Here is a 23,348-nt window from a genome sequence, read left to right as displayed (position 1 = left end):
AGACACGCTATACTCAAGAAGACCTGTATTTTGAGCCATCACATTTTTTGCTACAACCTTGTGGGGATGCAATACCCTGGGACCTCGAGCCATCTGGCGGTGCATGGGCTTGCAAATCTCTCTGAAACTTGGTGGGCATCCTGCTGGATCACCAGAGTCACGATTAAGGTCCGAAAAGTCCCCTCACCAGAGTGCTGGAACTTGGAAATGACGAGAATCTGACTGGCGATATTCTGTCGTCTTCTGTGCTCCTGAAAATTCGCCAAATTCACTGAGCCGCATCCAGCCACAAGGAAACTCTTGCCTGGAGCCTTCACCTGTGATCCCTGCTGCAAAAGTCCTTCCAAAGTCCTGCCTTCCACTTCTTGACAAAAAGATTCATCGGCCAGGTTTTTTGTTGCTGGTCCTGAAGTCTTCCTGCTGCAACTCTTCTCTGAAGAGGTACTGTGTTGGCTGTGATATTTTACCTACCTTAAGCCTTTGTGAATTCTGTATAGCTTTGGGGTGTTTTCTGTGATTGGGAGGCCACTCATCCAGGTCACCCAGGCCTCCTAGGGTGTCTTCTCTGAAGTCCCTAGATCTTCAACCAACTTTAAAGTGAAATACTTACTTGTTTGAACAGTCTTCCTCTGGAACTCTGACTTTTCCTGCAACTGAACCCTATCTCACCCTGCCTACAGCTGGCACCAAGACCACTATGGTCCCTTTACTGACTCGAGTGAACGCATGCTATAGAATAAGGGAAGGACTGGATAAGAAAAGGGTTCTGCCTTTAAAAGAATAACAAGTGTTCAAAAGTGACTTACTTGTAAAAGAAGTTGGTTGGTAACTAACTCTGAGAGTGAACAGTTACAAAAGTTATTGCTTACCTTGAATGTTTGTTGCACTATTCTGAAAACCATATATAAGGTTAATGTACTCACCTGTGAATTGGTTGTGCCTCTTCCCCAAAAGTATGCTGTTGGTTTCACTTTACTTTTCCTGTTAGGATAGGGCACGCACCGAGCGAAGTGCCAGGAAGTGCCTCTTCGCCTCGTCTCGCTGCTACTCTGCGTTTGGAGCTCCTGCACGGACCCTGCTTGTTGAAGCATTCTATTGAAGGACTATCTACGTGCGAACTTTCGGTAATTCACCGAGCAGGCTAACAAGCTAGTTTGTACTTTGCTAAGCATTAGCAGATATTTACAACATTCCTTTTCTCCTTCAACAGCTAAACCACGCCCACTTGGGGAGTTCACTACATATTGGACGGCGCGCGTGCACCGAGCGAAGTGCCAGGAAGTGCCTCTTCGTCTTGTCGGCGTGGAGGCGGGGCTGCACTTCCTGGTTTCTTCGTCTCGTGTGATAGCTTCGGCGTTGGTGTCGCTGAGAAGTTTTTTTTGTTCCTAAGCCACGCGCCCCTGGTAGTGGGTTAAGCTTGGAACTATGCGCAGCATTTCATTGAAGCAGGCATGCCCGCATTTTTAGCTGATCCGTTAGAGGGGGAGCGGCAATCTCCCTAATCAGCGGGCTGCACACCGGTAAGGAGCAAAGGAGCCGAAGGGGGTCCTCACAGCATGGACATACGGATGTTCTGCAGTGGGTCCCTCTCGGCTCATAGAGCCAGAACCAGGTTAGTCAAGGAGCGGACTTCGCCTTCATCTGACAACCTAGTAGGTGCGCTGGCGCAGCCTCTTCCCCAAGAATCGTTGAGTGACTTGGTACACTCTAAAGAGAGTGCGAACTTGGGGCAGGCTGTGAAAGTAACAACATGTAATGATTCAATCACGGACACTGCATTGCGTGATTTCATATTTATTTCCACACAGACCATGGAGTGTACTAATATAGACTTAACATCGAAGGATGTTGTGATTGATCTTGATCTGAATGATTCTGTGTTTTCTAAGCAAATGTTATCTGAGAATCTGTCTCAATCCCCTATGTTTACTGAAGAATCACATTCTACAATCCAAACTGTGTCCCCCATGACAGGTCAAGATAGGAATAGAACACACATTGACATACATGGCACAAAGTCTTTGGCTGGTTCACAACGCATAGATACCTCGATAGATGTTGCTATGCATGCAATGAATTTGGCCATACAAACATTGGGGAGTTTGGTATAAACAGTGGAGAAAAGAATGACGGCCCAGGAATCCGTATTAAGGCAGGTGTTGGCGGTTTGTGACACATTGAGGTCGAAAGTACAACTGGTACATGGATCCATTAAGCAATCTAACATTAGTATGTGCACTGTTTCCTGTCAAACTGACCAAAACATAAGACACAAAATGAATGATGTAATTGGGTCAAGTCAAATAGAACAAAACGAGAGGTGGAAGGTTTTGCCATGTATTGATTCTATAATTTATGATCCCTTTTCAAACTGCTCAACAGATCCTGAGAAGCTGAATAGGGAATCCCGAGTAGATATATGTGTGGATTCACAAAAAAAATGTTATCCCTTGTTTTCATCTGCTTCTGCACATCGCTGCAATAAGGAAAAGTTGTTGGATAAAGATACTTCCCAACAACTAAAGGGCAGGTCAAATACTGAGAAATTGATACAAAAAAGCAGTGGAGAGCAACATTGGTAAACTATCAAAACATAGCAAGTACAAAGCACCCGGGAAGCGCGGCAACAAAACGTTTTATAAAATCGATTACTTTGCCTAAAAACAAAAGCACCTCCAATATTAATGTAATGGCTCCCAAGGCAATCAAAGATAAATATGAGAAGCAAAGGCTAGAGAAAAAGAGAATGGGGTCTTTGCATTTTCAGGCCAAACATGCGCTGAGCTATCCTCCACTAGATGAACTAATTAACATAGTCTCACAGTCAGAGGAGACACCAACCGTAATTAGGGTTCGTGTAAACACTGAATGTGTGCCAAATGGAAAAGCTGCAAGCAAAAGTTAAAAAAAAAAATGCTTGTAAATTCCCTGAGTAAAGAGGCAATAAGGCAGGCAGTTGATGCATACATGTCAGGTAGAGCACAAACCCCTTTAGAGACCTTAAAATCAGTAGGTACTTCAGCCTCACAACCGTCTGGGATTAGTAGTGCACTAAAAGAGAATATGATTAGTGAGAAGACTGTGGCTGATGATGCCCATTCAAAAAGAGACCCAGCAATAAGAGAAGTGTTGCACATGCCCGAAACGGATTCTGCTCAATTGAGTCATAAAAAACCCTCTCAGGATGACATTAGAAACCTGATAGTAGAGGACTCGCTCTTAGCAAGTGATCTATCTGGAGTGGTCATGCGTCTAATCGAGAGTGCCTTGGGAAAATTTAAGGCCGATAACAGCCCCAATTTGAATATCGGGTAATCCTGAAAATTCTCGAATAGGAACAACAACAAAAAACACCATTAGTCAAACATAAACCAGACCCTGCCCCACTCTCCTTAGTTTTAGCCTGTAGGCCAGCACCATGCACACAATATGATTTAAATCGCAGAGCGGTGATGGCAATTTTTTCAGATGTGCAGCAATCGGAAGATATTGTGTCATCAGATCTGACACTAGTTGAATTTGTCAATAAGGACAATTTAAATGCAGTAAAAATTTGGATGCAGTCTAGGGTTGTCCAGAACCTCATATGGAAGGTGAAGGATTCCCCATTTCAACTGGGGTTTGTTTTAAGCATTGACCAAGTATCTAGGCAAGAGACCTCAACACGTCACAAGAACACTGAATTAAATACTAAAATGTCTCAGAATGTTAGTAAATCGGCATCTACAAATAAGCCCTGCTGTTATGGGAATGCACAGCAGGGTTAACTAGACCCAGCACCTTCGAATTGTACCCTGTCCTTGATTAGTTGGAACTCGAGAGGCCACATGCATCTGTTATAGCTTTCATATCCAATAGTATATGATTGTATAATACAAGATCATCCACATAGAGCATAGCTGCGGCAACATATTGTCTGATTTTTGGATGGCAATCGGCTTGTGTCATCAACCTAGAGGGGAGATCGGCTATATAAAGGTTATACATCAGGGCTGCAAGTATGCACCTCTGCTTTACCCCTTGATCTCTGCAGATCTCTCCAGGTAAGAGCCCACTATCGGTAAGCTGTATCAGCACAGAGGTCCCATTGTGTAATGCCATTAAGATTTCAAGGAGCCATTCAGGGCATCTAAGAGCCCGAAGTTTTCTCCATAACAGCACACATTTTACTTGATCAAGCGCAGCGCGAAAATCAATGAAAGTAATGTACACAGATGGGCTTCGCATAATGTTTGCCCTCTCCATCACAGCATCAAGCAATCGGATATTGTGAATGGTACTGGAGCCCTTACGAAATACCATCTGGTACAGGTGTAAGATATTATTTTCAGAGACCCACGCCTGGAGATGCTCTAGCACAAATCCTGCAAATAACTTTCCTGTAGTATCAAGAAGAGACATAAAACGATAATTTTCTGGAAGAAGCCGATCTCCATTTTTAATCACCGGAATATAGATGGCCTTTTTCCACGAGTCAGGGATGCATCGTTCCCAACAAACTTTTTTAAATAGGTCACATAATACAATGGCCCATATTTCCAAATGTCCGTTGAGGCCATTTGGCCTGGTTACACGGTAGTTGTTTAATTTTGTTAAATGGGCAATCATATCTGCGATTTTAAAATTCATTGGCCACTTCACATTATTAATTTGTATAGGCAATTCCTTAGTATGACCTTTCTTCATTTTATTCTCGATATAAGAGTGCCAAACATTGTCACAGATCGGGTTAATAATAGTTCTTTTGATAGGTCTTGCCAAGTTTAGAATACGGCATACTTTTTTTGTTTATTGAGGCCGTTTATCATCTTTTGCCAATTAGCCGTCATATCTAAACGTTTCTTTTGTTTGAACCAATTTTTATATTAGTTTTTCAATCTGCGTATTTCAGTAGAGGTTTCCAAACTTTGACATGCCTTATTTCTTCAATTTACGAATACCCATTTGCAGCCAGCGCTTTTGCCTTTGAATTTCTGCACCAAATGGGCGATGGTGTCTTTTTATAGGCAGCACTATGTTGTTCGTCCTTTGTTTTAGATTTCCCTCCATCAACCTCAACAACCATGCTTCAATCGCATTTCCAGTATGTAGACCCATACCATCATGGACTGTAAAAGTTAACTTTTTACATATCTTGAGAATAATCTTCAGACCATAGCACCCGATTAACTGCCTGTTTGGGTTCCAGACCACGAGAAGCATATTGTTTCTCTTTCAAAATTGAACCCAAGCGCAAGCACAATGTGCCATGGTCACTAGAAACATTCTTGCCAATACATAATCTCCTAATGGCATTCATGAATAGTGGATTACCACACAGTCTAGGTCAGCCACTTTGTTTCCATTTTCCAGGTCGTTTGACCTGGAATGTCACCAGTTGTACATCCAGTTAATATGACAATATTCCATAAATCTTAGAAGCAAAGCCACTGTTTACCCTTCACATTCACATATTTCTGCAGCAGTACACTATCTGAACCAATTGTGGCATAGGATTCTTTTAATGAGTGTTCTCCACACTTTTTATTGAAATCTCCACCAAGTAATATAATCAGAATCAACATTTTCATACCAATTTGAAATGATTCAGTCAATTGATTCAAAGATATCATCAGTCTTTGATTTACAAGGGGGAATCATACACATTTATGATAAGCATGCGTTGGCTATTAATAACATCACTGAAAATCAATTCAACAGCCCTTTACAAAGTCGGTTAGCTAGAGACTGATATATAACAAATCTATCAATTTAAAAACTGGTCCATCAGCCATGTCTCCTGAAGCATGAATATCGAGGACTTAATTAACATCAAGAGAAATTGACCTTTGTATAAAATGTGTATGGCCACGGGTGTCCCATGAAGTGATATCCAAATATCACTTCTGGGCATGTTCAATCCCAGGAATAATTTTTTTAACCATTGCAATCCTTTTTTTAATCATCAGTCATAGTTAGGCATGTTACTTGTTTTGTTAACGGATGGTATCACTATTGACAATCTTCTACAATGGTCACAACATGCAGTACTAGAAGGAGGTACACAGTTTATTCAATTCATAGCCTAAAAATTCTAATGAATCAGATTGATTTCTAATTAAAGCTGCTCTCAAGGATAACGCGCAGTGCACACTAGCCATACCACCAGCTCTCACCCTTCTCCCCCCACACCCGTTCTGGTGCAATAAAATCAAAAACACATGCATTCATAATTCGTACAGATGGTACCTTGTCGAAGAATTTTAGCAAATTGGGTGTATTAATATTCTTCTTTATCCCAACCTCCACTCTGTTTTGGTCAGATATGCGTGTCTAAAGTAGCCCCAATACTTGCGGGTCTGATTACTACTGGCAGACTGGAAGTTAGACCTAAGGCAATCCCCCCCTATCACCACAGCACCAGGTGCACATGTTATCAGAGGTTGTATAGTATTTGCACTTAGTGGATTAACTATTGGCACGTTAACCTGTGCTTTGCTATCATTCGAAAAGGAGACATTAGTCTCATTGTCTTGTAATAACCATCTGAAAGTTTACCCGCACTTTGTTGTTGTTTTTTTCCTCCTTAGCACCTTTTTCTTAGCTTTTTTGTTGTCATTTTGCCTAATTCGGGGGCTCACCTATTACAGCGTCAGCAGCAGGGACGTCATTTAGGGGTTGTCGGAGGTTGCAATTTGCGACCTCTTTTAAAAAAAAAAAAAAGTTCTTTTTTACATTTAAAAAAAATAATTTCATGAAAGCTCCTGGGCTGTGGCCAGCACATGTGGCTCTTTACCTCTGGAGTGGCTGGCTTTCTTGTTCATAAATAAGAAAGAATAGGAATACCAAATAATGTCTCTTTCTGGAATTCTATACAATAATTGCTAGCATTAAAGGTGTATTTCAGGCACACTTCAGGGGGTGAGTCGCTGATTTAGTCTGTTCTTAAATGCCTCAACTCAGCCTTTCATCCTTCTGTGGTCGATAAATGAGTACCAACACAGGTTGGGTGATATTGGGTGTACATTTTTTCTATATAAAGCGCTGAAGCGTAAGTGTTATATAATAACACATCATTAGGTCATGGACGTCTGCTTGCATTCACAGTAATTTGGTAATATTGACCTATACACACTGATCTTAACGATACATATGGTGATTCATTCTTGTATGAAATGTACATCACATTAGTGATATCGTAACCATATTTTTGTAGTGTACAATGCTATGTGATGCCACTTCCTATTTTGTCAACGGGTGAAAGGTTGTGTTCAATCACTTCCTTCGATATCACTTTGGGGTGGGGTCAAATGACAACACTTCCTGTTATGTCATCAGGGGGGTCAAAGGTCGTATGATGTCACTACCGCTACCCCTGGCATTTTGGTGAAATGCCATCCCTGCTCAGCAGACTCAACATTAGAATTCAAAACACAACATTTACCAACTTTATTCTTAGACTTTTTGTTCCTACGATTTTGTTTGTGGGTGGGATATCTAAGAGGCGAGTCCACTGCTTATTTCGAACTAGAATCACTCTCTGCATCTACAACTTCATGTGATTGATTCATCATGTTGTTATCACCAGTTAGATTCTTGAATATATTTTTGTTGTTCATACATTGAGCTTGGTTTTTATATAGCAACAGTTGCTCAAGAATTAAGCCATGCTTCTTAACATCTTCTTGAATGCAGCCACAAAGTTTAAACATTGTTATGGCAAAATTAAGCACCCCCCATTTGGGATCATTGCTTAATAGATCGCACCCAGTTATTGATTTGGCCGTTGAACGTGTGTTGCAAACATGAGCTTGTATGTCAGGTACGGCATGCAATTGACTCTCATTTCCAGTTGAATTGGACATAAACATCTTGGGTGATGCAGACAGCCTTGTATTCGTGGTTATTCATTTGTCTGCGTGCATGAGTTAAGTTACATTTTTGTTACTAACATTGTGGTGTTATATTACAGGGAATGAGTTAGCATGATGCATTGAATAACATAGTTCAAGCAGTGAGTTATCAGTTTCCTCACGAGTAAAATTTGTTACCAACTAGATGTGCACTGTTAACCTCTAAAGAATTCTCAATTTCGCTAGGCACATTTTCTACTAGTTGATTAGTCTTTTTCGACTTGTTATTCACTTTAAAATAAGAGGTAATATGACTGCACCCAGGATCTACAGTTTTAGGAGTCGCAGACTCATGTTGTGGCAGAAGTATGTCCTGTCTAGTGCCCATCCGCACGTCTGAGTTCCCAGCAGGTTTGTATCCCTGTGCGTCTACTTAGGGTTTATTGTTTCTCAAATTATACATGGTCTTGCGTTGAATCATGCCTGGCATGATGCCGAGGATAGACGTGTTGTAGTACAGCCGTTTAAGTTCCACAGGTCCGCAGAAACTTCTGTTTACATACGTGATCGATAAGAGACTGGTAAAAGGCGGCAGCACAAACTGTAGATGGACAGTTCGACTAGTATTAGGAAACGCAGAACTTTACAAACACTCCAAACAACAAAGTTTAGCTACTTGCTCCTAGGTCTTTGCTCACCAAACACGCCGCTCACTAGGCACTTCCTTGCTCCACTTTGCTTCGAAACATACTTGAAAGAAGCAAGCAGTAGTGAGCCATACACCTTGCTGCATGAGCACCGCTTAGGGTTCACAATGCAGCAATGTTCCACAATGCTAGGTTCAGCAGTTACTTGGCTCGATGGGGGGTTTTACCTTAGAGGCAGTGTCCACCCCGCCGTCCTTCAGACTTAACAGACTGCAAAGACTGCTCACTCTCGACTCAATCCACGGCCCGCTCCGTGGTGTTTATGAGATGTTATGCAGCGTTCAGGTGTTAGGTAAAGTTTGAATGCAGTACCCTCTGGCAACACTACAAACAACTATGACTACAGGTATAGGCAACCCAACCTTTGGTATAAGCTTGTACTACACAGTTTTGGTAGCGTGTTGAGCAGCCAGGCTTATCTCAACAGGGGAAATGTGATCAGTAGTGGAGTTACACAAAGATTCACTGTTACAGGTATTCAGATAAACTCTTACACTCAAGGTTTCTTGCATAAACAATTATTAATGTATCAGTCAGTAATAAAGCCTTCTTCAGAAGGGAGCAATATAATAGTAACACACAAATACACTTCAATACTGTACACTGAGTTTCTGAATCAGAAAAGACCCTTTTGGGATGGCCCTCAGACACAACCTACACCCACTTGTGACTTCAATAACTAGGGTGCTGGGGACATTAATATCTTACTGTTGGCATTCAGAACACTCTTAAAAGTTGGTAAAAGGCAAAGGTTACTAGAACACAAGAGATCACAATTATTCTTAAGCAGGACAAATACTTTTAGATCCTCTTAGAAGAGTCGTACAATTCTATAGGCTAAGCCAAAGTCAGTAGGCAGGAGTCTTTTGTAGGATGAAGCACTTCTGGTAAGTAAATGGAAAAGTCTTTGCACAAGTTCTTAGGAGTCTTTGATGAAAAGAAGAATCGAATGTAGGGCCAGAAGCTGATTAGACTTGTGCGTTGTGGAAGTTACAAGCACTATTACAGCAAGAGGTAAGTTTTTAGACTTGTTTTACAGTACCTTAGCAATGAAGAAAAAGATGCAGCTGATGACTTCTGTTCCTGTGCAGCACTGCAGATCTCACTGTTGCTGGGCCTCAGTCATGGGAACAAGAGGCAGGACGTCGGGGGACTCCTGCAATGCACTGGGACGATCAAAACTAGCAACCGGCAAACTTCACTTTCAGTGGCTGTTTGGTGTTTCAGCTCCTCGCATCTACCGCAGATAGCAACAACACGGTTGCTGGCTGTTGAGGTGGACTGTCCTTGCTTCTGGGGGTCCTGCCCTCTGTTGAGGGGGCTCGGGCTTGGTCAGTCCTGCTTCTTGGAAGTCCGGAGGATCTTCCAAAAGCTCTAGACCAGCTTTAAAAGCAACACACACAATCTGGTGTTCCTCTCCCTGGGTATGCAGTTTCCAGCAGCAACTCTGTGGAAATTCAACTATTTACTTTGGCGTTGATTGGTCCCACCAACTCAAAAGGAGAAGTCCAGGAGTTGCAGCAGGCGTCCTCTTCAAGTTCTTCTTTGGTTCCTTCGTCCAGTGGTCGCCTCTGCCTTACGAGCCAAAAGACTCGCCTTTTATTCAGTTCTCTCCCATTCATTCCAGCCTAGGTGTCACTCACCCCACAGGGTGGGTGTCCTTGCGGGACAGTCAACCAGCCAATCACCACAGAGTGCATTTGGGTCTCCTAGGAGACTAAGCACACAGAGTTTCGGGCACCTACCTCACTTCCTGCCTACTCCAGACACTCTGGAGCCAAAGTCGGGCTTCACTCCTGAATCCCACCAAAGGCGAAATGAACAAAGAGACCAAACCTGTTTTGGCGCGCAGAGACAATCTCTAGAAGGACCTTTCCACAAAGAACTGGCGAGAAAAGAAGACCGGAAGTCATTTTGTCAAAGATGGCTCTGCGCCATTCTGAAATAGATGGCTCCCGCGGTTGCTTTACCGGAGCCGTGAACGCAGTCCGCGGTAAATACATACCATGGTAGTTCAAACAAAACCACTGCCAACAGCCATTCAGTGAGCAAAGGGTAACATAAAAATGTTACATGAGGATCCAGACACAGGGGATACTAAGTAACCCCTCCAGCGCTCTAGTGTAAGAGAGGGTGTGCTGGGTCTAGAAAGTTACAATGCTAAGTAAAGTCAATTTCACTTTACTGTTCTGGGAAACAGTAGTTTATCACAGAGAAGGTAGTTAAACCTTGGGGAATTCTGATGGACTTCCCTGGGCCACTGCACTGAAGGTGCTGTGTGACACAAAGTAAAAGATGATGCAAATGGACTTTGTCAGACTCCATAACCAAAAGAGAAACGGAGGTAAAATTCACATTAAAATACGTGAGAGAGTGGGGAAAAAGGTCACAGTCCTCAAAATCCAGCAAAGTTGCTAGGGGACTCTAGGGTGGAGGGAATTAGCACATTTCTGAGAATTCACCCTAACCTCAGGGTAGACTCCAAGAAAGCTCTGCCTCCACAATTCAGGGCAACAGAAAAGAGACTGGAGCCAGCCTGCAAAGACTGCTCACTCTCGACTCACTACTCGATATTACCCCAATAAAAGTCTTACTAACCTAGTATAAGTGTGTTATCACAAAAGTAGTGGCAGTATATACTGTTCCTTGAATCTGTGTTTCGCAAACAGAATCTAAGGAACGACTAACTAAGAGATAGCCATGATCGGAGGACACTAAAGACTGAATACATAGGCAGACCAAGACGGAAGGACTAGGATGATTAATCAATAGCATCCTGGCCCTGAACCACACCCAAGCTCCAACAGACCTATGTCACAATAGATAGCAAGGGAACTGAGAGCACCCAATCCTCAGCTCCTACTTCAGAGGGAAAGAAATTGGCATACCCAATCACATTATACAAAGTTCATTAGGATACAGCTGGGAGTGTGCTGCGCCATCACACACAACAGACGGCCAATAAAGGAAATCAGCAATAACCCCACACATAGGAATACAATTTAAATGAAACAAGATGTACTAGAACCAGGATACAGACCCCACTAACCCAACTTTCCAATCTCTGCATACCTAACCCACCCGAACATTCACACAACCATCTCTCGCCCAGCAAACTGTGCTTACTTTACCACACTGCAGCAACAACAAACACATAAACAGCACCAAGAGCACACGAGATCTCACCCGGTCCGATACTCACAGCAACGCTCAGCGCACAGTGTATACCGAACTGAAGCGGCCACAGCACACCACTTCTCACACACTCGTACTTCCCCACCCCCTCAACCCAACCCGCCCTCCTTCTTGTTTACAGATCCGCCAGAGCGCCTGGGGACCAACTCCGTTGGTGACGGTGCGCTATATAAATACCGTTTACATAAACTATTCAGAAAAGTGTATTTGCAAGTTGGTTGACTGTGATTTCCTTGAGTGTCACTGCATAACTGACATGGTCTACTACCCTTGTATTACTGAAAATAATCAGAAAGCAATCTATGGTCTTACCCCACTTGAAATACTGTTGGGTGTTCTAAATAAGGTCTGTTTTGATCTGTGTGTTTAAAGCATAGTGATGCGTTTTAGAATGTGTTTATATGCATTATGATAGTACTTACTTAACCAAGAATCTCTTGGTCTGCTTGTATTTGAAATAAACCCTTTATTTGCATGTAGAATACACTTTCTTTGTACTGATTGTACAGCCCTCTCCCCCTCCAAAGGTAAGCCTGGCTGCTCTGTCTACGGTACCATGATCTCTGGTGGTGCAGCCTTATACTAAGAGTGGAGTCTTGTGCTGTCTCAGTTGAATGGTTTTACTAAACCCTTAGTTGGACGTCGAAAAACTGTCCTAACAGGTATTGCTTCAGATGCATGGGACTGGCTAACTATACAGGGTCCTAGAAACCTTTCTTGAGTACCCTTACTTCTGGACCAAAAGAAATGGATTGTGAAATCTTACATTAAGAATCATGTTTGCTTTGTGTAATTGTAGTATTGAGTGTGATTGAGTTGTTGATCACACGTGATATTAGAAGTAGTTCCTGACTTTTTTTTTTTTGCTAATGTTTGGTTGTCCATTGGGTTTAGACTCTGTTTTCTGAAGTAATTGTACAATTTACTTTCTGTATGCAAAAAAGAACCTTAAAAGTTTCATTGACAAATAAGAACTACAATCATCTTCTGTTGTTCAAATTTACTCCTTGTTTCTCTAGGTTTAGGGATACCTGCTTTTCTGTTTATCCATTGCAAACAATAGCTTTCAACTCTTTCAGGATTCCAGATCTGCTCCTTGTGCAGGAAACCTTGACCCTGCTAGAGAAAGGTGCTATAGAACCAGTACCGGTAGCGCGAGAGGAACAAGGGTTGGTATTCCTCTTGCTTCCTAATCCCCAAGAAGGACAGAGTATTGAGACCCATCTTGGACATTAGACTTGAGAAGTTCTTCAGGAAGTGCAAGTTCAAGGTGGTTACCCTTTCTCAGATCATATAGGCCCTCCAACTTCAGGATTGGATGGTTTCATTGGACCTTAGGGATGCTTACTTTCATGTGCCAATCCATCACAAACACAGAAGGTACCTGAGGTTTGCTGTTGGCGGTTCTCATTATCAGTTTTGAGTTCTGCCTTTTAGGCTGACCTCCGCCCAAGGGATTTCACCAGGTTGATGGCTGTTGTGGCAGCGAGTCCCAGGATTGGGGGGGCGGGGGGATTCACGTCTCCTAGGGGTAGATGTGAATCTCTCGGAGCGATGGGCTGTTCAGGGCGCATTCTCCCAAACAGGTCCCGGAACATCTCTGCTCCGGTATCCAGTCAGTATGTCGAATGCATTTTTTCGAAATGCAAATATGTCAAACATTTGGTTGAAAAAAAATAAACATAATAAAATAAAAAACAAAAAAAATAAACATTCCACAAAAAATTTTCAACATATTTGCATTCGAATAAATGTCATTCGAAATACTCACTTTAAACCCTCTGCTCCACCTGTCACTCTCTCCACAGAGTGGGCTTCTCCCTCAACTTCAAGAAGCCCCACATGATACCACCTCAAAGGCTTCAATACATCGAGGCAGTCCTGGATGCATCCTGGTTGGAGGGGGAGGAGGGCAGGGAGCCTCGCCACCCAAGGTCACGGCTCAAGACATTCTGCAGATGGTCACCAAATTCCAGCGTGCCCAGCGTCTTCCGGCCTTGGATTTGTTTGAGGTTGCTCAGCCTCATGGCAGCCTGCATTTTTCTGGTACCCGAGGCTCACCTAAGAAGTAGATTTCTATAATGGGCTCTCTGGACTCAATGGTCGCGTTTCTCGGACAGGATGTCGCACCTTCAGGTTCGGAGCAGAGTCACACAGATCCTCTGTGGTGGGCCTGCGAGGAAAACATTCTGAGGGGAAAACCCCTTTGGCAACCATGGCCGGAGATGAAAGTATTTACGGACGCCTCACTCACAGGGTGGGGAGCACATGCCAACAATCTGACAATCAGCAGTTGTTGGTCTCCATCAGAGTCAAAACTACACATCAACCTTTTGGAGCTGAGGGCAATCAGGCTAGCACTGAAGGCTTTCCTGCGGGCAAAGAATGCCCCTATAATGGACAACACAGTGGCCATGCACTAACTCAACAAGAGAGGTGGTGTAGGGTCAGTACCACTATGCAGAGAGGCAATGCAGCTCTGGTTCTGGGCAATTCAAGAAGGAATCTCCCTGCTAGCAGTTCACCATGCCGGAGAGGAGAACACGGCAGCAGACGCTCTGAGCAGGCAGAGCAGTCTCCCACAAGGGGGAACTAGCTCAGGAACTCCTTCAAGAGATCTTCACCCTTTGTGGAACCCCTCAAGTAGATCTGTTTCCGACCAGTGTCAACCGGATGTGCGAATTGTACTGCTCCAGGGAATTTCTCCCAAGAAGAGTGCTAGGAAGTGCGTTCGTGGTGGACTGGGAGTTTCTACTCCTGTATGAGTTTTCGCCAGTCCCCATCATTCCTCAAGTGATCAAAAGGCTGAGAAAGTTGGGGAAATCCATGATCTCAATTGCTCTGGATTTGGCCAAGAGGACGTGGTACCCGGACCTTCTGAACATGTCCATCTGCCCTCCAATACGTCTTCCACAAAGAGAGGACCTTCTCTCACGAGAGGAGGGTCAGGTTCTCTATCCGGAGGTCAAGACACTCTACCTTCACGTATGGTTTCTGAGAGGTTGAGATAGGATTGGATACCTCCCGACGACATAAGGGAGGTTTTGCTTTCAGCCAGAAGGCCAGCAACAAAACACTTATACCGCTGCCGTTGGAACAAATTCTGCAGCTGGTGCAGGGATAGGAATGTGGACCCTTTTTAAATGCACACCTATAGTTTTTATCTTTATCACACCAGGCAAATCTGGGACTCCAGGTTGGCACAATTAAAGGGTATCTAGCAGCGCTATCTATTTTTAAGCTCTGCTCTGAAGAGGATTGACAAATGTATTAACTCTGATCCCCTTTCAAGTCCCAGTTTGGGAATCAACTTATTTATGAAATTTCTCGTGTCTAATCCTTTCAAACCTGTTCATTCCTGTTCTTTAAGATTGCTAACACTGAAGACCATCCTTTTGGTTGCTCTCACATCAGCCTGTATGGTGAGTGAAATTCAAGCCTTGTCTTGCAAGCCTTCTTACACCATTTTCTTAAGATAAACCCCACATTTTTACCAAAAATGGTATCTGATTTTTATTGAACTCAAGAATGTATACTACCTTTAGCACTGCTTTTGGAGTCTACCAAAAGATGAGGAATACGTGGGAGGACAAAAACCATGCGAAGAACAAGTTACTTACACTTGGTAACGTTATTTCGTTTGTATGGTCATCCCCCGTATTTCTCATCTCCCCTTGCAGCCTAACCTGCAGTAGAATGTCCTTGTTATTGCAGCTTACATTCTTTCAGGGTGAGTAACTATCTTGCGTAAGGTACATCTTAAAGAATATTTGAAATATGTACAAAAACAGAACTGAAGCCATATATAGCGTCACTGGTATATAGCCTCTCTGCACGCTATATACCAGTGATGACGTTGACATCGAGACTGAGGCCCTCGAAAGACATCCCAGCCGACGGACATGGACGCGTGGTGCTCCCTGCTGGAAAAACTTTCCGAAGCAGCTAAAGCTGGATATGGCTATATCAGCAGATGAGGAATATGTGGGAGGAACACCCGATCGAAAGAGTTACCACAGGTAAGTTGTGTGTGTTAGTGTTAGTTATGGCCATTTCTAAAGCGCACGTTCACCCTAGGGTATCTTGACGCTAGAGGGAGGAGTCCCCAGCCAGGGAACCAAACAAGAATCAGCCTAAAATAGAAGTTTTAACAGCCCTTCTAAAGGCCAGGTAGTTGGATATTCTTTTAATAGCCAGTGGGAGTTTATTCCACAGCTCTGCAGCTGCTATAGAGAAAGCCCGACCTGTGATCCGGGCCCACTTGTAGATAGGGACAGTTAACAGGTCAGCAGAGGCAGAGCGCAGCCTCCGGTGGGCAAATAGCGCGTAAAGTTGGCCTGCAGATATTCTGCGCCCTGATTATGAAGGTTGCGGTGAAGGATGCAAAGTGCTTTTAAAATTGACTTGAGTCACCGGGAGCCAGTGCAAGGCACAAAGAACCGGTGATATATGGGCTCCATAGGGCGTGCCCGTTGCCATGCGAGCAGCAAGATTTTTAAGTCATTGCAAACGTTGGATCAAGCCCTTAGGTTGTGCCAAGTAAAGCAATTCAAACAAATGCCCTGCCTTCTAAAATGAGGCATCTAAAACTCGACTTGGGTAGGTGCGCCTAATGCCTCTGAGTCAAAAGTCCCGGATAATTGTTGATACATGGAGCTAGAACTCTTTAAAAGTGAACAGGTATGTAAATGTTCCAGTGAGGAGCAAAATGAAGGCAAATTAAGTAGATTAGGCATACTCTCCCAATCCCCTGCACAAAGATTTAGTGAGCCATGTTTGTTTATTTTTATTTTATTGGACATTTGTATGGTGCCTATACACAAGTTTTTCTAGGCGCTATAAGACAAAGAAAGTGGGGTGGGGGCATAAGGAAAAGAAAAATAACAATTAAGGTTATATTGGCCTTGCAACAATTCTAATGTGCAGGACAAAAGGTGATGAGGGACGGGGGGCAGAAGTGCAGGAGAGAGTGGAGCCCGAGGGGGGTGATCAAGTGCTGGGGTTGGGGAGGGCAAAGGGGGCAAGTGCCAGGGGAAAGAAGGGGAGGGGCCGATAAGTGCAATGGACGGGGTAGACCAGGTTATGGCAACTAGTCCAGGTAAGGGTGCCTGCCTGAGGGAAAGTGCTGGAAAGGATGCTGGGGGACACTGGTTGGGGCGATCTGCCCTCTGTATGACTCGGAAGGGACCAGACTCCAGTAGCAGTGACAGAGGGGCATTCGCACAGGAGGGAAGAGGAGAAGAGGAAACTCTTGAAGGTTTCCGGAACTAAAGATTTGGGTCAAGTCTGAGGGGGGCAGGGAGGCCGTTCCAGAGGGAGGAATAGTCTGAGGAAAGGGATCCACTGCCCATTCTCTGCTTACAGAAACGTCTGACTTGCAGAGAATTAGAGCTAGAGGACTGAAGAACTCTAGGAGGTAGGTATTTAAAGAGCTGGATGTAGAGGGGTCCCAGGCCCCAGATAGCCTTGTGGATGATGCAGAGAGTCTTGAACTTGATCCTTGCGGTCACCGCAAGCCGGTGGAGAGACTTTAGGGCTGGAGAGATGCGGTCCCTTGGCTTGAGGCCAAGGATAAGTCTTGCAGCCCCATTCAGGATTAGTTGAAGGGGCGAAGGGAGGAAAGGGGCAGATTGTGGAAGAGGCTGTTGCAGTAGTCCAGCCTAGAATGAACCAGAGCTCTGAAGACATTGAGCTTCTGACAGAAGGTGAGGAAAAGGAGAATGCCTCTGAGGAGGTGGAGCTGAAAGTTGGACTTCTTGGCAAGGTCCATGATGTGAGAGAAATAGGAGTCTAGGAAGGTGAAAGGAGGGTGGCTAAAGAGTGGGCGAGAAACCAGGAGCAGGTGAAAGGATCTGTCTTTAAGGCATTAAGGCAGAGATCATTGGCAAAGCACCACTCCTGATTGCAGTCAGGAATGAGAGAGGAAGGAGAGGAGGTAGAGGATGGATGTTTTAGAGAGCTGTGTCATCAGCAGAACCCTGGAAATGAGACAGTGGCGATCAAGTGTGCCAGGGGGGCTAGGTAGATGTTGAAGAGCCATGGGGATAGGATAGAGCCCTCAGGGACGGCACAGGTAGAGAGTGAGGTTGAGAGGAAAGGACCCATTTGCACGTGGGAGGGTCTGTTTGAAAGGAAGGAGGTCAACCACAATGGTGCCCGGTCCATGATGCCTAGGGTGTCATGGAGGCGATTGATGAGAATGGAGTGGTTTCACTGTGTCAAAGGCAGAAGGGCGATCCAGAAGGAGAGTTAGTGTCCAGGTTGGAGAGCAGGTTTTAACAGGTCTTCCGGAGAGCAGTTTGCATGCCTCTGGATGCTCTGAAACCGGACTGGTGGTCATAAAGGCAGCCAGCCGTTTCAGTGTGGAGGGTCGGTTGGGGGGGGATGACCAGCTTTTCCATGAGTTTGCCAGAAAAATGGTGATAGAGATAGGGCGGTAGTTAGCCAGGAAAGAAGTGCCTGCATACAGCTTTCTTAGGAGAGGGTTCACAAGGTAGTGCTTGAGGGGTTGTGGGAAGGAGCCAGTGGCAAAGGAATGGTTATAAAGTTCCTCCAATGGTGGGGCGAGACAGACAATGTTGTCATTGATGGTTCTGGAAGAACAGGGGAGCACCTGTCTTGAGGAGACTTTCATAGAGCGTACTACTCTAGAGAACCTCATCTGTTGCAATGGGAGAGAAAGATGAGAGAATTGGGGGTGGGGCAGAGGGGAGGCAAGAGAAGAGGGAGGGGTGTAGAGGGGAGTAGAAGACAGTGAGGACATGATGTCCTGAGTTTTGGAGGAGAAGCCTGTGAGGGAGGAGGAGTGGATGAGATTCTAGTAGGATTGCCAAGTTCTTTGCAGTTTTTAAAATGTTCAGCAGTGTTATTGGTGGCCCCGGTGATGAAGGCTTGGTCATGGGCGTTCTTCTTGGAGCAGATGGCGAGACGATATTGCCTTTGGAGTAGGTGTCAGGCCAGTTTGTCACAGGATGAACTAGAGGCCTGCCACTTCCGTTCAGCAGCTTTGCACTTGCGTTTCAAAGCACCAAGTCAGTCATACCAAGAGTTGCATTTGAAGGCAGGTTTCATATGGATCCTCATGACGGGGCAAGGATGCCCAAGGTGTTTGTGATAGAGAGGTGGAGGTTAGCCAAAGCAGAGTCAGAATGAGTCAGAGGTAGGGGAGGGACGATGGAGGAGAGCTGAGGTATGAAGGTAGAGACCAATGCAGCAACTGATGCGCACTTCATCAGTCGAATGACAGAGAAGGAGACTGTCAGTGCCGGCAGAGGCCTCAGGACCATGGAATTCAAGGTGAGAGGAGGGAGTGGTCAGACTAGGAGAGAGGCGTAGTTAGAGGGATGTCTGAGATGAGAGCATACAAGTTGTGCCCGGCAGAGTGGGTTGGGCCAGAGCGGAGGATAGTGAGGGAAAGAAGAGTTGCAGATGTCGCAAAAGAGTACAGTAACCAAATCTTGAGTCAAGGTAGATGCTAAAGTCCCCAAGGAAGAGAGGTTTGGGGGAGGAGGCAAGGAGGCAAGGAGAAAGGAGAGGTCTGCCCATTCTGAGAGGGAGAGGGGTGTGGGTCAGGGGGGCCTGTATATGGTGGCGAGAGCAGGTGAGACGGTAGGCGAGGCTTTCAAAGGATGAGTAGGATTGAGTCGGGATGATGGAGGTAGAAACCCACTCTGGGAAGATCAGAGCTACTCTGCCACCAGGTCAGGAGGGTCTGGGATTGCACAGGATCTTGTAGCCCTCAGGGAGAAAAGTGCCGAAAGCAGTGATGGAACTGGCCTTGAGAGCAGGGATGTCAAGCTCTTCAAGGTGGAGAGGGCTATCGGAAGAGTTTTTGACAGCAGAGTGGGGTGAAATGGAGGGGAGGCAGGAGAGGGGGGGGGTGGTTGAAAGGAGGCAGAACACACCTGTCAAGGAGAAGGTTGGGCTGAGAGCCCTGGGCCATGATAGTGCTATTGCGATGGACATTAATGATGCGCCTGGAAGATGCGAAGTTAGCCAAGCCTTAGTATAAGGGTACAGAATTAGACATTGGGGCACAAAGATGGCATAACGTTTATTTAACCAAAAATACGGAAATGGACAACCTGTCCCCATCATTAAGAGGGATTTCTCTGCCTCAAACAAAACTAAGAATGTCTGTCAAAAACAAGTAATCCGCTGATTCCAAGATGGCCGCTGTGATCCCACCACCGTAAGGACTGCGTTCCTCCCGGCTGTCCCACAATAAGGACCAACAAGTGGGTCAAAGACCCCCGATCCCGAACGCAGAAGAGGTGGCAGATACACCCAAGGGGCGTGCCAACCCTCGTCATCTGAATGTGGAGCGATCCGTAGTAGAAATCTAAGGCCCAGTACGGCGCGCAGAACAAACTGCCAGAAGCGCCAAAGTGAGTGACAGTTTATGGCTGCATGCACCGCGTTCCACAAGGGGCGAGCTAACCTGCTCTGGCTGCGCTGATGGTGGTTGAGGGAGGCAGCAAAAGCTCCCCCCTGGAGCGACCTCCCCGAGCGAGCTTGGGTAACCCTAACCCGAAATAACCACATGTGGCTGCTTCAACCCCAGGAGGAGTGACGAATCGGGGCACTCCAGCAGCAGCGGACACGGCCCATGAGGAGCGGGGCGCAAGACCGGACATTTCAACCACCCCAACACTGTCCAGAGCCTTCAGGCAGGAGGAGGAGCGGGCTGCACCAGAAGGCTCAAAGCCCAAGTCCCTCCCCTCCCTTGGAACTGCAGGTAGGCAATGAGAGGCTAGCAGCAGTGGGACCCATAAGGAGGAAAGCCTGGCCGTCAATTCGTAATGAGCAGCCCGCCAGCTTTGGAGATACCAGCAACACGGCAATAAAAGGCCAATTTCCGGATGCGGCAGGGCCAGAAGACCAGCCACATCAACACCCAGCCTGGAAGAGAGCCCCCTCGGGCTATATCGCATGGAGGAAGCGGGACGTTCGAGGGAGGTGCCCACAAGGCTCTTGAAGGAAACCAGTTGCTGGTACCCATCCTAGCCCACCACCGCCACCCGAGCCAGGACCCACAGCAGTCTTCGACCCCAAGGGAATTGGGGGGGCCCATGAGAAGGGGCAACAAAGCCAGCCAGCACGGCAGAGAGACAGGCCATGACAGCCTAGGTGCACCCACAGTGCGCCACGCAGAAAGACTCGGGGACACAGGCGCAACCGGGCAAAAATCCAGCAAAGGAAGTATAACGTAAAAACGTAGGAGTGGTTCCAGACCTGAATTACGCCAATGGAGAGATCACTTGATGGTTGTCTTCCTTGCTATATACTGTGCATGTGTTACTCCATGCAGTTAGGGGGCCATTCGTTGTGTTAAGTATTATGTTATGTAACAGCATGATGTTTCAGTCCATGGAACTCTTGATTCAATGTGTGTATATGTTGATTTGTACTGATTTGGACGTGACCCTTACAAATATTGGAGAGAAAAAAAGAAAAGTTCCATTTGCGCATCAGTCTGGTCCCATTCAAAATGTCAGCCCAGCACCAGAATGCTAGGCAATTTTCCTCTGAACAAGAGTACCACCAGCAACCGTATACCAGCTTTCTGGCCTTGTTTGGCCTCAGTGAGGTGAAGCTGTGCCTCTCTTAAGGCAGAGTGAGCAAGGGGTCCATGTCTGGATTACCCTTAGTTACTTGGGGTGAAGGGCTCAGTGAGCGAAAACGTGGCAAAAATAGACTTCTATGTTCAGTACTGACACTATATTACTTTTGACCCTTTAGAGCATAGTACTAAAAGTAATACAAATGCACGCATGGTAATTAAACCTAATGATCGAGGGTAGGAAACATTTCAAAACCATAGACCGAGGCCTACTTTAATTACCTTTTAGAAACATTTACTTTTTAATATCTCCCATCAACAAAACTAGCTCCAGTGCAACAGTAGATTCACAATAAGAGACGTGCAGAGCATGACTTTAAAAATACATATAAAAAACAGGTGCACGTTCTCAAATTCTAGTTCTAGGTCCAGATCTCACCGAAACCATTGTGGGTACAGGTAAAATGTCCAGAAGCAGGTAAGTAGCCCTAGAATCAATAAAGGTGAATTCCATGACCGGTAGAAAGTTCCATAGGAATCAATGGGGCAGAGTCAATGAGTCATCGGCTTTAGTGGGGAAAAGGCAGGTAGGTCTGGTAACCCACAGGTTACATTCTGCGGCAAACACCCCAAGGTGGACCAAAGCAGACCTCAATGAAGAGATCCAAATGTCAATCCAGAAGCCTTACAGGAAGATTCAGCTGAGCGGGAGGAACCCCAATGTAAGTCCATCGGGAAATGTGATTGAGACTCCCCTCCAGGGAAACCTCGACCCCCGGACCACTGGGATCTGGGGGTACCTTAAATAATCACTGATGGCATGACCCCAAGGTAGGTACTCGCATTGGACGTTTTGGCAAAAAAGGCTCCTGCACATTCAAACAACTCTGGAAAGTGCATGCTTCGTTCTTAGATGCAGTTTACTAGATCCTCTGCCCAGGGGATTGAACCTTGAGCCTAAGAGGACCTCCACAACCAAGTAAAGGAACACACTGCCTTCCTACATCTACCTTCAAGCCTGAAGTGAAGAACCCAGCTAGGAAGACTCTGGTGAGGCGAAAGATCCTGTGAAGATGGCCAAAGAAAGGTGGCAGCTCCATAGAAAACAATCCCAGGAATGGGATAATGACTGGAGGCAGTCTATCATCGAAACAGCAGATCAGGTGAGGTATTGGTGTCCCAGCACCCTTGAAGACGATGACTGCAACCCCCGACCAAGCGTAAGTAATCGTCAATAGTTTGGTGGTAAACGGCTCCGAAAAAATTTCAAACGCTCAATCCAGCTGATGAAGGGAGGCAGCAAGAGTATACAGTGAACCCAGACTGGACCTCCAGAAGCAAATAACCCGTATTGGGACAGGCCAAAATCTCCATACCCAGCCAGTAGTGCCAGATCAAGGTTTAAAAACAGCACAAACTTTGGGAATCGTGGGAAATTTCTTTCAGGAGATCGGTAGACCTGCTTCTTTCAAGTTGCAGAACAAAAACGCAAGAGAGCTAAGCAGGACCCGGCAGGACCTTCGGTACCACTGCAAAAACAAGGGGGGGGGTGGGCAGGAGCAAATGTTCAGAGGACCAACCATATTGGTTGGTCAGTAGGACTGCCACTCAGCCTAGACCTCACCCACAAGGAGTGAGAGGTAGAGACCACAGACCTACAGTGGCCTAAATCGCACAAAGAACCTGCATGGTCAGACTGGCTATTGTGAGCCTTCCCTTTGGTTTCCCTGATCAGAGAGCCATCAAATACAAAATTCCAGAGAACACGATGTAAGAATATGCATTGGTGCCCCAATGTCTACCAACATGAGGTAAAATGTCTTGCATCCCTGGTGAAGCCAAAACCAACATACAGCAGCCACCTACTTACTCTCTAAAACCAATGTGGTGTGATTTAGTCAACCTAGGGCATAATTGGGCTATCGGAGGCACCAGTGGGGATGGGTGACTTGGTGTTGATCCAATACCAAAGACTGTTCTTTAAGGTGAAAATAATTGCAATGGCAGTGGGACTTCTGGAGATGTGGCCCTAGAATCCCCAAAAGTAGGAAT

General features: G+C 45.5%; 1 protein-coding gene across 2 annotated transcripts in view; it reads left to right on the top strand.

Moving 5' to 3' along the window:
- Positions 1 to 23,348, top strand: part of MED15 (mediator complex subunit 15) — a 672,261-nt gene that overhangs the window by 542,604 nt on the left and 106,309 nt on the right. The window lies entirely within an intron of this gene.

This window comes from Ambystoma mexicanum, chromosome 10 (assembly GCF_040938575.1).
Source record: "Ambystoma mexicanum isolate Mex_15411 chromosome 10, UKY_AmexF1_1, whole genome shotgun sequence".
In the NCBI taxonomy this organism is placed as follows: domain Eukaryota; kingdom Metazoa; phylum Chordata; class Amphibia; order Caudata; family Ambystomatidae; genus Ambystoma; species Ambystoma mexicanum.
The sequence above is the reverse complement of the archived record's forward strand: the minus strand, read 5'-3'. Positions and strand labels throughout refer to the sequence as shown.